Source organism: Tenrec ecaudatus, chromosome 11 (genome assembly GCF_050624435.1).
Source record: "Tenrec ecaudatus isolate mTenEca1 chromosome 11, mTenEca1.hap1, whole genome shotgun sequence".
Taxonomy (NCBI): domain Eukaryota; kingdom Metazoa; phylum Chordata; class Mammalia; order Afrosoricida; family Tenrecidae; genus Tenrec; species Tenrec ecaudatus.
This window is the reverse complement of record NC_134540.1, coordinates 79852182-79864890: the sequence shown is the minus strand read 5'-3', so window position 1 is coordinate 79864890 and position 12709 is coordinate 79852182.

The following is a 12709-nucleotide window of genomic DNA, read 5'->3' as shown; positions in this document are numbered from 1 at the left end:
TCCCCGACTCTGTCTACTCCGAGGCCTGATGAAGGGCGGCATATCACTCCATCTTTGTTGAGTGAGTCGATCACTTTCTCCTGTCTTTCTCATACTTCGGCTATGTAGGCGGAGTCTAAGAGAGCATGCCACTCACATCACATCTTTGTTTTCACTATTGTGTTACAATATATGTAACACAACATTTGCCATTTCAACTTCCTTTGTGTGGAGAATCCAATGACCTTCATTACATTGACTATGTTGGGCAGATGGCAGTAGTGGTTCAATGACAGAATGCTTACCTTCCATGCAGGAGACCCTGGTTCAAATCTAGCCAATCCACCTCTTGTGTCTCTACCATCTATTGGTGGGGGATTGTGGGTTGCTGTGATACTGAACAGGTTTCAACTGAGCTTCCAGACTAAGCTAGACTAAGAAAAAAGGCCTGATGATCTACCTCTGAATATGTGGTTCTCAACAGTTGGGTCTATAAACAGTCATGGCAGTTATGAAGAGACAGGAAGCATTTTGTTTGTTTTGTTTTTGTCTTTTTAAAAATGTTTTATTAGGGGCTCATACAATTCTTATCACTATCCATACATACATCAATTGTGTAAAGCATATCTGTACATTCTTTGCCCTCATCATTTTCAAAGCATTTGCTCTCCACTTAAGTCCTTTGCATCAGGTCCTCTTTTTCCCCCCTCCCTCCCTGCTCTCCCCTCCCTCATGAGCCCTTGATAATTTATAAATTATTATTTTGTCATATCTTGCCCTGTCCAACGTCTCCCTTCACCCCATTTTCTGTTGTTCTTCCCCCAGAGAGGAGGTCACATGTAGATCCTTTTAATTGGTTCCCTCTTTCCAACCCACTCTCCCTCTACCCTCCCAATATCACCACTCACACCCCTGGTCCTGAAGGGATCATCCTCCCTGGATTCCCTGTGCCTCCAGCTCCTATCTGCACCAGTGTACATCCTTTGCTCTATCCAGACGTGCAAGGTAGATTTCAGATCATGATAGTGGGGGGGGGGCAGGAAGCATTTAGGAACTAGCTGTATTCTTCATCGGACCCTAACTGACTCATCTCCTACCCTAGACCCCTCTGCAAGGGGATCTCCAGTGGCCGACAAATGGGCTTTGGGTCTCCACTCTGCACTTCCCCCTTCATTCACTATGGTAAGATTTTTTTTTTTCTGATGATGCCTTATACTTGATCCCTTTAACACCTCGTGATCACACAGGCTGGTGTGCTTCTTCCATGTGGGCTTTGTTGCTTCTGAGCTAGATGGCCGCTTGTTTACCTTCAAGCCTTTAAGACCCCAGACACTATCTCTTTTGATAGCTGGGCACCATCAGCTTTCTTTGCCACATTTGCTTATGCACCCGTTTGTCCTTAGTGATTGTATCCTGGAGGTGTGCACTCAATGATATGATTTTTTTGTTCTTTGATGCCTGATAACTGATTCCTTCAGAACCACATGATCACACAGGCCAGTGTGTTCTTCCATGTGGGCTTTGTTGCTTCTGAGCTAGATGGACGCTTGCTTTTCTTCAAGCCTTTAAGACCCCAGATGCTATATCTTTTGATAGCTGGGCACCATTAACTTTCTTCACCACATTTGCTTGTTTACCCATTTTGGCTTCAGTGGTTGTGTTGGGTCGGTGAGCATCATAGAAGGCCAATTTAATAGAGGGAGTGCATTGAGGGAGTGCTTGAGTAGAGGCCCAAGGTCCTTCTGCCACCTTAATACACCTATAAATATAGGCACATAGATCTATTTCCATATATATATATATATATATATATATATATATATATATATATATACACGTGTACATGTCTTTGTCTAGACCTCTATAAATGCCCTTTGCCTCCTAGCTCTTTCCTCTATTTCCCTTGACTTTCCTCCTGTCCCACTATCATGCTCCATCCCCACCTAGGTTTCAGCTATACCTCTTCATTACATTACCCTTGATCATGCCCTACCAGGCCTGCCACACCCACCTCACCACCAATTTGGATCACTTGTTGTTCCCTTGTCCCTGGGTTTGTTAACACCACTTCCTTACCCCCACCTCCCACAGGAAGTATTTTGTTCTGCCACAATTGATCCCCACTAATCAGGGCCCTCATAACAACAACATAGTGTGCAACAGCCAGCACTGTCTGTCTCCAAGTCTTGTCCTCACCATTAACACAAACTTAGGATGCCTAAAGCCAGACCTTCTCCCTTTCTCTCTCCCGCCTGCCCTGGTAACCACTCATAAGCCTTGGTTTCTCTGCATTTGCCTCTTCTGGAAATTTAATTTAAGGGAGATTATATAGGATTTGTCCTTTTGCATCTGTTTTGTTTCCTCTGCATAATGTTTTCTGAGTTTGACCACGTTGGAACCAGGACTTCTTTTCTCCTCATGGAAGTTCCTCAGAAAGTTAAGTATGAAACTAACTTAGGACCCAGCCATTCTGCTCCTAGTCAAACCCAAGGAATGGAAATTGGGGCTCATCGAGCACTTGAGCGCCAGTGTTCACTGCAGCATGTTCACTGCAAGAGCTCAAAGGGGAAGCAACCCAAGTGCCCAGCAACAGATAAATGGATAAAGAAAATGTGCTGTGTCCTCACAGTATATGCTTAAACAAACTAGGTCATGTTCCTTTAAAGGCTCTTGGGGAACTAAAGATCGGGGAATCGTCATGAAACATCAACACCACCGACATTTCTCTCCTCTAAGTTACAAGAGCCCATTTTTCTGATCCTCAAATTATGTTTATGCATCTTTATCCTAAGGCGGATGAGGTGACTTAATGAAGAAAATGAGTATTTATCTCATGGTTTTGCTCTTTGGTCCTGAACTTGTACTCATATGTCCAGGCATTTAGAACATTTCAAAAATAAATTTTGACCAGTGCAGGATGAGCCAAAAGGACTGTGCTTTTAGTGACTCATCAAGTAATCTTGCTTTCCCGTCAATTGTACACTTTGGTCTTTTGAAATAAGGGGACAGTTCACTTAATCCTCAGGAAGATCTGCTTGAGTTAATCCAGGTTGAGCTAGCTGGGTGGATTTAAGCAGAGATAGGGGAAACTCGGCCTCTTACTCTCCCCGCAATCAAGGCCGAATCAGTAAACAAGTTTGGTCTTTGGGGAAAGGAGTGAGGAACCATCTTAGTTGTCTTCAGTAGTGCAGGAAACAGAAGATCAGTAAATGTGCATTTCTTTTACTCTGTGCTCCTCCATTTGGATTTCTGTAAATAGAAAACTGAGGGGAACTGAGGTCTAGAGTTCTGAGGTGGTGGGGACACCCGGCTCCTCAAGAGGAAGTTGGCTCTCCTATGCATCTTATCTCATTTTTCATTAGTCTGCTTTTTAATTCAAATCACTTTATTGGGGGCTCTTAAAGCTCTTAGAGCATTCTGCACATCAGTTGTATCAAGCACACTTGTACATATGTTGCCATCATCATTTCCACAACATATTCTTTCTACTTGAGCCCTTGCTATCAATTCCTCTTTTTCCCCTCCTTCCCCAAGCCTCTCACCCTTGTGAATCCTTGATCAATTATAAATTGTTATTATTATTTCATATCTCCCACTGTCCGTTGTCTCCTTTCACCCATATTTTTGTTATTCATCCCTTTCGGTAGGAGAAGGGTGCTATATATCCAGGATTATGATGGGTTCCCCCTTTTTCCCCCTTCCCCCTCCCTGATCATCCCCCTATCCTCATGATATTGCTACTCCCACTCCTGTTCCTGAGGGGTTTATCTGTCCTGAATTCCATGTGTTGAGAGTTCTTTTTTTTTAAAACATTTTATTAGGGGCTCATACAACTATCACAATCCACACATATACATACATCAATTGTATAAAGCACATCCATACATTCTTTGCCCTAATCACTCTCAAAGCATTTGCTTCCCACTTAAGCCCTCTGGATCAGGTCCTTTTTTTTTTCCCCTCCCTCCCCGCTCCCCCCTGTGTTGAGAGTTCTTATCTGTACCAATGTGTGTTCTCTGGTCTAGCCAGATTTGTAAAGTTGAACTGGGTCATGGTAGTGGAGGGAGTAAGCATTCAGGAACTAGAGGAATGAGTGTGTTTCGTCAGTGCTATACCGCGCCTTGGTTGAATCACCCCTTCCTTACAACCCTTCTGTGGGAGGATATCCAATTGTCTACAGATGAGATTTGGGTCTCTACTCCAAACCCCTTCATTTATATCAAGAGTTGGGGTTTTTTTTTGTTTTGTTTTGTTTTGGATCTTTTGATACCAGATCCCATTGACACCTCATGATCACACAGGCTTGTTTGCTTGTTCCATGTGGTCTTCTTTACTTCCCTGCTGGACGGCTGCTTGTTTAACTTCAAGCCTTTAAGGCCCAGATGCTTTATCTTTTGATAGCTGGGCACCATGTGTTCTCTTCACCACATTTGCTTATTCACCCCTTTTGTCTTCAGCAATTGTGTAAGGAAAGTGAGTATCAAAGAGTGCCAGGTTATTAGAATAAATGTTCTTGTGTTAAGGGAGGCCTTGAGTAGAGGTCCAAAGTCCATCTACTATCTTAATACTTAACATATAAATATATGTACATTGGCCACTATGCCTTTCATTAAAAGTAGTATATTTACATATATATAGTTATATACCTATAGCTATGTTAGGTAGCAGAATAGGGAGGGGGGATTGTCCCTCCTCATGCCTGCACAAGGACCCCTAGCTGGGAAGAAGAATCAGGCAAGCCTTAGACAGTCATAGACACTTTAACTGGGCATGCTCCAAATCAAGTCCCCCAAGCCAGGTAGATGGTACACCTGGGCGATCGAAACTAGGCTCAGGTGGGTTTGATTCAGCCAGTGGGGTCAACAATAACCTTCGAGCACGCTTCCCCAGCCAGAGGTTTAAATACCTTGGTTGCAGGGCTGCTGTCCCCCTTTTTACCTTGGGTCCCTCTGCCTTCTCCCCTTGACTCTGCTCCTGTGCCCACTCAGCAGTGCTGCAGTCTCTCTGCCCTCAGGTCACCACATGTGGGTGAGCACTCCACGAGGTTGCCCATATTCAGTGGTGAGCCCCAGCACAGTTTACGCATGGTTTGGCACATCTCCCAGAAATAGCATGTATTCTTTTGAGACCATACAACCTGAAACTTCTTCGGTCCTTCATATAAGCCCACTTGGATCACAAACCAGGCTTCGGCGAGAATTCTTTCTTGTACAAAGCCAAACTTCAAGGTTTTTCCCACAGAGAAATCTCACAGCTATAACTCTAGAAATAGCTTTTGCCTCCTATTTCTTTCCTTTATTTCCTTTCACCTTCTGCCTGTCCCACTGTCATGCTCACCCTCCATTCTGCTCTCAGTAATTTCTCTCAGACACATTGCTCTTGACTAACACCCCACCAGGCATTACACACCCTCCTCACCATCAATTTTAGATCTCTTGTTCCCTTATCCTTAAGTTTGTTGACTCCCCACTGCCCCTCTCCACCCCCACCTCTCCCATAACCCCATGGAACCGCCAGGCCCATCCTGCCTATCTATATAGATAGACATAGGGCAAAAGAAAAACAAAAACAACAAAGAAAACAGTCTGCTTTTAAGATGTCATCCCCTTGTGGATCGTAACTAACACTTATTTCCAGAAACTATAGTTTCCAGAAACTACAACCTGTATGCTGGGTAGCCTATTGCTTCGGGAAGCTCTTCTCTCGTTGACCAAGAAACTGGCTCGGCTTTCAGACTCTCAGACGCTGGCAGCATGCTGCTGCTGCTGGTGATGGTGTTGGGTGCCTTCCCATCAGTTTTGACTCATCAGGGTCCCACGTGATGGAGGAGAACGTCTCCATAGGGTTCTCTAGGCTTCAGTCTTTATGGAAGGAGATCTCCCGACCTCCCTCCAGTAGAATGCCTGTGCCGAGTTCAAATTTCCACCAGCCAGTCCGTAGCTGAGCACTTGACCATTGCCAAACCAGAGTTCCTTTCTTCTGCAGCATAGACCTCCCCAATCTGTTCTCACCCCCACTGCGTAACAGGAAGAAACCCCAAAATCAAACGAGTAGAATAACAATATGACATTCATGCCGAGCCTTTATCCTATGTTTTAGTTGGCTGGAACGCACAGAGACCATACATGCAACAGAATCCAGCACTACTCACTCTGCGCCGTCTTCCGACTCATTGCAGGGTTTGAGCCCACTGGGGCAGCCACTGTGTGCGTCCATCTTGTTGACGCTCTTGCTCTTTTTCATGGACCCTCTCCTGACCAACCACGCCATCTTTCTCCAGAGACTGGTCCCCAGAGGTGAGCCAAGTTCTGTCCATCCTTACTTGTAAGGAACATTCTGGTTGTGGTTCTTCTGATACAGATTTGTTCATTCTTCTGAAGTTTCTGGTATCTTTGTTATTCTTTGTCTATATCATGGTTCAAATGCACCAATTCCTCGGTCTTCCCTTTCCAACTTTCATATGCATAGGAGTAGATTGAAAGGACCATGACTTAGGTCAAGTGCACTTTAGTCTCAGATTATTAGCTCTCTCTACAGAATAACTATGGTGAAAAGATACAACCTTGATACACAGTTTTCCTGCTTTTAAACCATGAATTATCCCTTGTCCTGTGCCCACAACTGCCTCTTTGTCTATGGATGGTTCTGCATGAGCACCGTTAAGTATTATAGAATTCTCATTTTTTCAATGATATGCATGGTTTGTTATGATCCATGATCAAATGCCTTTGCACAGGCAATAAAACACAAGTAACAACTTTCTGGTATTCTCTGCTTTCAGCTAAGGTTCATCTGACCTTCAGCAATGAAATCCTTTTCTGAATCGCACTTGAATTTCTGATAGTTCCTTGTCACTGCACTGTGGCAACTGTTCTTAGCTTCCGTAACATTTAATTGTATCATATATTAATAATATTGTTCGGTAATTTTCACATTATTGTGGGACACATGAGAAAGTAGAGGCTGTCTACTCCCATAAAGACTTGTAAAGCCCAGAAGTCAGAATTGATTTAATAGCAGTGGGTTGGTTGGATCACCTTTGTTTGGAAAGGACACCGATATGTTAACTCTTCCAGTAGGTTGGCCAGGTAGCCGTCTTCTGAAAGTCTCGGCATAGCTGAATTTGTTTGTTGGTTCACCTCAGTTTATCTTCTGTCAATTCTTGAGCATAGGGGTTTGTGTGTGTGTGTGTGTGTGTGTGTGTGTGTGTGTGTGTGTGTGTGTGTGTGTGTGTTTTGCCAATGTCTTCGGTCCAACTTGGATCTCTCCCTTCAATCTCATCAGTACTTGGTCATCACTGCCTCCTGCAATGGTTGAACATCAACTGACATCTCCGTGATTCTATGTAGTCCTTCCCTCTCCTTTAAGTCTTCCTGCATATTCAAGATTGTTCTCCCTAGAATCCGTAAGTATTGCAACTCAAGATTTTTCCCTCAGTTCTTTCATCTTGAAAAAATGCCATTTGGTTTCCTAAGCGCAAGTGTATGTGCATGCCATGGTGATTCTTTACTTTAGCTTCTTGAATGCCCTTTCGCAAGCTTTAGGCTCTCTTCTAATATCCAATTTGTACTTTTCTTTCTTTCTTGTCTTTTTCATGACCTTTTGCTTTCTTCATGTGTACTGTCCTTTATGTCATTCCACAACTCATCTGATCGTTACTCATTAGCGTTCACTTGTCACATGTATTCCTAAAATAGTCTCTAGATAGAGGTAGGAGAATCAATGTTATAATTGGTCGTATGCTTTAGCAAAATTATTTTATTATAAGAAACTATAATATATGACTATTTAATATATATATTGTGGGACACTATATATATATTAAATAGTAATATGTTCTATATAGCTGTTGAGAGAAGTGGGGCATAATAGCATGCCACTTAAGAATGTGATTTTGAAGCTAATAGATGTGGGTTTCAAGATCTGCTCACCGCTTGCTCTCTGGACACTTGGTGCATCCTAGTACATAGTAAGAACTCAGGAAATGGCAGGTATTGTTATTGAAAGAGCTATTTATCTCAGTCTAGAAAATGAGATCTGTAGAGAGCATCACATTCTTCATTTTCATTCAAGGCACCTAACTTTACCACAAAAACTGCATTAAAAATGCGCTAAAAAAACTCAGCTTATACACGAGTATATACAATAACCTACCATGAAAGTAGGAAATATCATCTCTGGAATCAAAGGAGTTCTTGCCTGACCAGTCTTGGACCAGAATCTGGGAGAATTACACAGTGGGTGCCAGATAATTCCATTGACTATGGCGATTTCCTTGCCTCGCAGCCATGGGCAACACAAGAGTCTCTGTTGCTTATATAATCTACAGGCTCCCCATCATTCACACCAACGGTGGAGTGAAACACAGAGGCTAATAAATGGAGCCAATACTCTTTCGAGTTACCTATGAGAAGTCTTAGTCTTTCTTCTCCACAGAGAAGAAAGTCCAGGCAGAAAAGAGAAACCAAAAAAAAAAAAAAGAACTATTCACAAAGGTGTGAGCAGATTTAGGGAAAACAATAGAAATGGTGCAAATCTCTAAGCTTGACTGTAGTGGGAGGTCTTTATGCCTCTAGGTGTAAGGAGCATGGGGAGGCAGAAGTGACCAGAGGCCCAGAAGAGGTGGCCAAATGGAGAGGCATCTCTGACAAGAGTTGTGGCCTTCCCTACAGACTACCATCAACTTGTGGCAACCCAGTCCTTAAGATCTGGGAAATAGATACCTTGATCTCATTCTCCCGCTGGCTCCTCTGATTGGCTAACTCTACCCAAAGTCAAAGAGCCACAGTTGTTTCAGATGCAGCTCTTTCGTATTGGAGGTTGGAGGTGCACTGAGCAAAAGGAGAGGGTAGAAGAATAGCTACGTTTCTACTCCAGGGATCCTAATATCATCTCTTTAAAGGACAAGGCCTTTTCAGAAAGCACGATTCTTCAGACTGCTTCTGCGTTCTTCCCTGTCAGCACAGTTCCACCGTGCCAGAAATGGCTCCGTCCTTTTGAGTCCACTACAACCCATTATACACAGCAACAACCAGGGCACTGTCCAGATCGGCACCATCCTCACAAATGTTCGTTTGACTCCATCGTTGCAGCATGATGTCAGGCCCCCTTGTCAAGGGTCGTTCTCTGACTCCCTGACATTCCACTTGGCCAAGTCTGACGACCTTTCCCAGGGACTGGTTTCTCTTGAAAACATATCTAAGATACATGAGACAAAATCTCAACATCCTCAATTCCAAGAAGCCCTCTGCTTGTACTTCTTCCAAGAGGGATGTGTTTGTTATTCTGGCACACCACAGTACTTTCAATATTCGTTGCCAGCACCATAATTCAAAGGCGTCCATTCATCTGCAGTCTTCTTTACTTATCGCCCAAATGCCACAGGCATCGGAGGCTATTGAAAATACTTTGGTTTGGTCAGACACACCTTCATCATCAGAATGACGTCCTTGTTGTGCAACATATTACAGAGAGCTTAGGCTGCCGATTTTCCCAATGGAAAACGCCAATGGATTCCTTGACAGATTCTTCCACGAACATTGACTGCGAATCCAAGCAAAGTTAAATCCTTGACAACTTCGATCTTTTCTCCATCTATCATGATGCTGTCTACTGAGCGTTTCTAGGGGTGGCTGAAGGTTTAAATTCTGGGATTAGAAGACATTCTGGAAAGGAAGGGGGAAAAAAAACCCAGACCTATCAACTGTGAAATCAATTGCAACTCATAATGGAATTGATAGATAGCAATTGCTCTGTAGAACTGCCCTGTGGGATTTCCCTGGCTGTAAAGCTTGAAAGAAGCAGACCGCCTCTTCTTTCTTCTGCAGAGTAGGTTGGTGGGTTCATACTACTGACCTTTCAGTTGGCAGCCGAGTTCTTAAATGCTTGCCTCAACTTCTAAGTTCAATGGTTCCTCAATGAACATCTCCTCCCTCTGCTTACAAATGATGGTGCCCACTAGGACGCACATCGCGTTAGGCAGCGAATCACCAGGCTGCTCTCCATCGTGTGCCTCTGCGTGGACCGACTCTCAGAGAGGATCGGATAGGACGTAAGGGAGAGAAGGGGCGAGTGCAGAGGATGTGGAGGGAAGCTCACCCTTGGGGATATCGGCATGTCCCATTGTTGGGTGTCTTTCTGGCTGAGGGTGACTGGAAGCTGAGTGTTGCCCTGACTCCAGGGGATCATAACTGAGAAAGTGAAGCCCTCTCCTTGGCACAAGGTCCACACTCAAGTGTGTTGTTTTGCTTTGTCTTGTGTTATTTTGTTTTGTTTTTATTCCCTCCAATTATGGCCGTTTCCTATGACAAAGAGAATCTGTTTCCTTTGAGGTTCATTCTGTAACTCTGTAACAGCAAACTAGCTCAGTCTGCATCAAGGACAAAGGCGATGCCTGGATTCTGTCACGCCGACAAATTGTAGCCTATTTATTTCACGTTGAAGCTTGCCAGAGCTGCTCGTGGATGCATTTAAGCTATTGGACATTTCTGCAGCCAGTTTTGCCTGTTGATTGTTCTGGAGAGTACGGAAGGAATGTTTATGTAGAGATTTCAGTAATACAAAATGGAGTGGTTAGGTGATGAAGGGTGTTCATTGAAAACGAAAATGACAGCAACGGCCAGACTTGCCTTCCTGGGTTCCAGAGATAATAACTGACATTCCACCGGCGACTCGTGTAAACCTTTCACCCTCTGTAACCTTGGCGTTTGCTAGTTCTGAGGACATCTCAGTGAAGAATAACCCAAACTCACTGCTGTGGAGTCATTTCTGACTCATAGCAACCCGATGTCGGGGTTCTGAGAATGTCAATCTTTATGGGAGCAGCAACTTTCCCTCACGAATTGGCCGACTTTTGTTTGTTTGTTTGTTTGTTTGTTTTCATAGACTCCATTCTTCTCAGTCTACAGTTCTTAGTGCTGCCCCAGGCTTCTCTCCTGCCTGAATCTCAGTTCTCTCTGCCTTCTGGTCTCAACACTAAAGCTTTTTCTCCTGACTCTCTGGTTGTCATTCTCTGGTTCTCTGAGTAGGTGGACTCTCTCTGTCATGGAGTCTACCAACCCAGCTAGGTAAAATGTGGCTGGCTGCCTCCAACCTGGAGGGAGTTGTGGTAGCTCCCTATCAGGCTTGGTGGAGCTGAAGGGGAGAAGTGTGGGCATGCTGGTTCTGTTGAAAGGAAAGAAGCACTCAGTCCTTGCGTCAAGGTCAAGCTCAGCCAGCTGCGAGGGGAGGGGCCCTTCCCACGGACAATGCTCAGCTCTGACAGAAGAATAGGGGAAGCCACTTACCTGAGCAGCCAAACTCTGTGCAGAGCGAGATGAGGGATGCTCCTTGCGGAACGAGGAGCACAGGTGACAGTGACGCGTAAAAAGTGGCAGCAGCAACAATGGCCGCCGTAGTGGCCAGGAGAGGAGGGTGTTCCAAGTTCAAGTTGGGAGACTCAAGCTATGCAAGGAGGACTTGTAAGCGTCTTGAAGCAAGCTGCTTCTACGTTCGCTTCTGAAACTTCCAGTTCTATCACTGTGGCCAAGACATGGAAGAAGTTCATTGAAATGTTTTTTAAACCAATGAAAGAACTGTAAGTGATCATGGTCCACTGGCAAGATACCTGGATAAACAGATAAACGAGAGCTGAGATTGTGGAGGCCGTTTTCGAGTTTCCATCGTCTCACCCTTGTGCTGACCGTAGTTTCTGGTTCCTGATGTGGGCCTCAGTACATATTGATGGCATTGAATCAAAATGTTTCTTCTAGTCCTGTTTGTTCTTTGGTTTTGATCTCCGCCTTTTTAAAAACCAAGACCAAAAAATAGTCATCAACTTTTCCCTCTATTGTATTGCCAATGAAAGGTAAGTGCTACATCCATGCTCGACTCCTCGCCCTACGACTCCCTACCCAGATCTCAACCCAGAATTCCTGGATGTTGGCCCTCAGTGGGGCTCCTTCCACCCAAGTGTTTGGGGCACACGTCCATTACATTCCACCCTCAACCCCGCAAGATTGTGCAAATGTAATATGCCCCCGTGAAGGAGTGGGAGGCAGTCAGCACAGAAGAAGGGAGAATATACAATATTCTCCACACATCCTGGGGAACCTTCTGAAAACTGATGAGCCTGGTCAGAAGGTGCCTTTAACCCATGGGCCTGAGTCCTCAGACCCAGCTTCTTCCAAGAGGAGTCCTTCAGACCATTTTAGCAGGAATGTCTTCCCACCCACAGGTAGAGAACTAGAAATTACCTCTCTTCCCCAGGCTACCACTAGGACATGTGTCCACAAGTGAAGTCTGAGATGGGTAATTAGAGACAACTCTTACCCCACTGCAGTCAAGTGTGACATACGGTGGCTTTTAGGACAGGGTAGAACTGCTCCTCAGGGTTTCCAAGGCTGCACATTTCGACAGGAGCAGACGGTCTCATCTTTCTTGTATGGAGCAGCGGATGTGTTCAAACCACTGACCCTCTGGCTAACAACAACTAAACTCATTGGGACCCCTAGGCTCCTGACCTAACACTGGAGGGACATTGGAGGTACAAAAGAACAGTTCAGAGGCTAGCTGGGCCCCATTCTCCCAGCTCTACTCTGGACAATGTCCATAACAGAACGTGTTTTCACAAGAGCAATTCAAGGAAAAGGCTTTGACACGATCCCATTCCACGTCTCAGAACAGGCTTGATCCACAGGGTAGGCGACCTGTGATGGTCTCTGTGAATAGAAGAGAAGCAATAAGAAGACTT